A 4189-nucleotide genomic window follows, 5' to 3' on the forward strand; every position below is an offset into this window, starting at 1 on the left:
AAGAGACGGCTGCTGACCCCGGGGGAATGAAGAGAAGAGTTCTGGCTGTGTGGCTTTTTCACAGAGACCCCTAGAATGTGGGGGCGGGGGGGGGGGCACCTGCGGGATTGCTGAGCTCGATGTTTGACGGTTTGTTACCAAGACCCACAGTAATAAATACGTTTTACATCCACAGTCCACACAGCTATCTATATATAATTGAAACAATAGTTTCACAAAACAATACTTACCCTGATGACCTGTGATGCACTCTGATATTTTCTGTTCTATTTCTGTATTTTGTTTCATTTTTCAATACTGATTGTGACCCATTTAATTGCTTTTTTAAATGTACCTCACATTTAACTGCAGTTAAAAAAACCTCATCCAGATTTCTCTGCCAAAAAGAAATGACAAAAGCCCAGAGAAAGAGCACCAAACCTCAAGGTCACACTGTATATTCCTGGTAGCCCTAGCCAGAAGCCCGGCCCCTGACTGGCAGCCCCATACTCTCTCTAGAACTCCATACTGCACTGGACAGGCACTGTCCATGCCTGGAGCCCTGCTGGAACAGCCTCTCTGGCTCCCAGGAGTCAGGCCTCCACTGATAGGAGGTAAACCTATGCATTCATTTCATAAATGTTTATTGAGGGCCTACTGTGTGCGGGGCCTCTGCTGAGCACCAGCCTCTGATGGAGCTGAACCCTGGCCTGCTTTTTCCCCTCCCCACCCAGCAAGGATGAAGAGGGATGTGCTGGAAGCACCCTCTTGGTGGCCACACTCAGGACATCTGCCTCCCTTGTGCCCGCCACATCCAGGAATCCATGTTCTCCTGCTCCTGAGATTCAGATGGATGGTTCCATAACTTAGCTAAGGCCTCCCAGCCAGGCAGTGGAGCTCAGGCCTACCTCCTCACAAAAGCACATGCCACTGTTTCTCCCTCCGCACCCAGCCTGGGAGTACCCTGAACCTCTGTCCCTCCACCAACCAGGAGGACTGGGGGAAAGAGGGAGAGAGCACAACTCTCATCCAACTGAGAAGGGAGGCCACTGCCAGCCTCCTGCCACACACACCACTTCCAGGTATTTTTCTGGAACATGACATCCATGCTGTGTTCCCAGGGGAGCCATCCCTGGGCTCTAGGCCCCCATCACCAGTTTCTGCCAAATCAACTCCACCATAAGCTCTTTTAGATTCTGGGTTCTGAATTAGAGTCTGCTTAAAGAAAGGTTCCGTTGGTTAAAATATATTTTTAATAAAACGTTTTTATTTTATATTTTTTATAATATATATATATATTTTTTTTTTTAAAGAAACAGATGCTATAGCTAGAGTGAGTTCACTCCACTATTCCCCTGCTTGAAATCCTCCTGAATCTCCTCATCACTAACAGAATCAAGTCTACACATCTTAGCTCAGTGCACCAGATCTTGTCTGTCTCCACCCTTCCCCGCTCCTCCCTACCCCTGCACCCTGGGCAGACACACAGCTCTTCAAGGAGGAACCATCCTGCAGACTGCTCAGAGCACAGGCTCTGACTCACAGGCTTGGGTTCGAGTCCCAGCCTCTGTTTCCATCTGGAAACCTGTGTGGTGCCAACATGGGAGGGAAGTGGGCTAAAGCCATCACCACAGCGCCCCCAGTTAGGAAGGACTAGGTGTTCATTCTCCCTACTCAGGGTCTCATCCACTCCTACCACTGCACCCGAGCTCAATGGTTTCCCTCTCCACTCCACCCTTCTACTCCCATCCAGGAGTCAGAAGAAAATCTCCTTCCCTCATGTTCTGGAACATCAGTCCCCTAAGAATTATTATGGAATATTTTAAGAAATAATAATATTGGGCAGCCCTGGTGGCGCAGCGGTTTAGCGCTGCCTGCAGCCTGGGGTATGATCCTGGAGACCAGGAATCGAATCCCACGTCGGGCTTCCTGCATGGAGCCTGTTTCTCCCTCTGCCTGTGTCTCTGCCCCTCTCTCTGTCTCTATGAATAAATAAAATCTTAAAAAAATAATAATATTAAATAAAATATTAAAAATATAGTGAGGGCCTAGTGCCTTTCCTCTAACTTCACCAAATGTAAATATTTTGCAAAATTTGGTTCCAATATATTTTTTAAAGAACTGAACCTTAAGATGCAGCTGGGTGGCTTAGTTGGTCAAACGTCTACCTTTGGCTGAAGTCATGATCTCACGGTCCTGGAAGGGAGCCCGAGCCCCACATCTGACTGCCTGCTCAGCTGGAAGGCTGCTTCTCCCTCTCCTTTGGCCCTGCCCTGCCCCAACTCATTCTCTCTCTTTCTCTCTCAAATAAAAAAATAGAACCTTAAAAAAAAAAAAAGAACTGAACCTTAAAAATTGAGTTGAAGTCCCCTATGTTATCCTCCACCAATCCCATTCCCTTCCCTCTCCCTGCAGAGGTGACCACTATCCTGATGTGGGTTTCACTTTGTACAGTTTTTATGCTTATGCCACATAGGGATGTATTCATAAATGATACGAGTGTATCACAACTATCATCACAATTCACCATCATTCTGCAGGGCTTTCCATTCTAGATGGCTTCAGATGGTTTCACCCTGTGTGTCTCTTTTAATACATGGGGCAGTAGTGTGACAGTGTGATAGTCCATTCCTGACCATGTCACAACACCATATCCATTTTGTTGGTAACCATGAAAGCCCTATTTCAGTTTTTGCTGTGACAACAATGTTGCAGTAAGCCTCCCTGTCTCCTGAGAGCATTGTTCAAACCATGGCTTGAAACCTATTAATGGGTCAAATCAATTTAGCAGATGAAGATCAGCATTTTTAAAACTCGAAACTGATTCAAAAATAACATACATCACACATCATCAGGGTAACTATCAGGGTGAGAACTGCATCGTCATGAACATGCGATATATGCTAATTTGAGGATACTGTCAGAGGTTTTGAAAAACTCTAGAGAAAGAGCTTAGAAAGTGGATTGCTGGATCACAGGGAAGTTCCTCCCTAGAACTGCCAAATCACTCTGCAAAGTGGCCGTTCTAATTCCCCCTCTCTTCAGCCACTGGGAGTGTGCCCACTGACTCATGTCCTCACCAACACCTGGCATTGTCAGACTCTTTAATATGGAATTTATAACCCCCCCCCCCATACTACCAAGGAACATATCATGGGCTATCTTGAACTGTAATGATCTCTCTGCTTTCTGGCCCTCCCCCAGGCAACTGTGAGCTCTTCACTGGAGCAGGCCACTACGTCCACTTCATTTTATGTCTCCAGGCCAGGTCAGGCACATAATAAAGGCTTAACAAGGCCATGTTTTGTTTTTTTTTTTTAAATAAGCTCTACACTAACATGGGACTTGAACTCACAGCCCTGAGATCAAGAGTCGCATGCTCTGCCAACTGAGCCAGCCAGGCACCCCAAGATTTGAACAGTCAAGGAGAAAGAAGATGGCGAGAGTATATAAATTACATCAGGAGGAACACGTGGGTGTCTCAGTGGCTGAGCGTCTGCCTTTGGCTCAGGGTGTGATCCTGGGTCTGGGATCTAGTCCCACATTGGGCTCCCTGCGGAGAGCCTGCCTCTTCCTCTGTGTCTCTCATGAGTAAATAAATATAATCTTTAAAAATAAATAAATAAATTACATCAGGAGATAAAAGGATACCGTGGGAGCCCCAGCTCAGGGTGTCTGTCAGGTGCCTGGGTCTCCTAGACGGAGGGCAGGGAACTTCCAGGGATGCTGAGCTAAGGAGGTGAAAAGAAGTAATGGGCCCCAACCCTCCTGGGTGGCTTGAGCAGGATGCTAGGAAGCTGGGGCCAAGTTCAGACCCAGGAAGGAGGTCACCACCGTCCCCAGGGCAATTGGGTGCCTTATCCAGGCCCCAGTGTCAATGGCTGGCTATCTCCCCATACCCACCTCCCACCGGAGCCTCTCCCAGAGGGGGAAGAGAGGGGATGGCAAGCTCTAGTAAGAAATCCTGAACTCTGGATTCACAGGGAGCCAGCAATTGCAGGGGCCTCTAGGAGGGGGAACCAAAGAGGGGATGGGGGCTCCATTGGGAGGAAATTACCTTTGGCTCACTCCCTTCTTAACTTTTGAATTTTGGACTATGTGAATATACAGCTTCTAACCCCAAATAAATAGAAATAAAGATGTTCATTTTTTTAAATTTTGTTTTAATTTATTTATGAGAGAGAGAGAGAGAGAGAGGCAGAGACACAGG

This window comes from Vulpes lagopus, chromosome 1, assembly GCF_018345385.1.
Source record: "Vulpes lagopus strain Blue_001 chromosome 1, ASM1834538v1, whole genome shotgun sequence".
Classification (NCBI taxonomy): Eukaryota; Metazoa; Chordata; class Mammalia; order Carnivora; family Canidae; genus Vulpes; species Vulpes lagopus.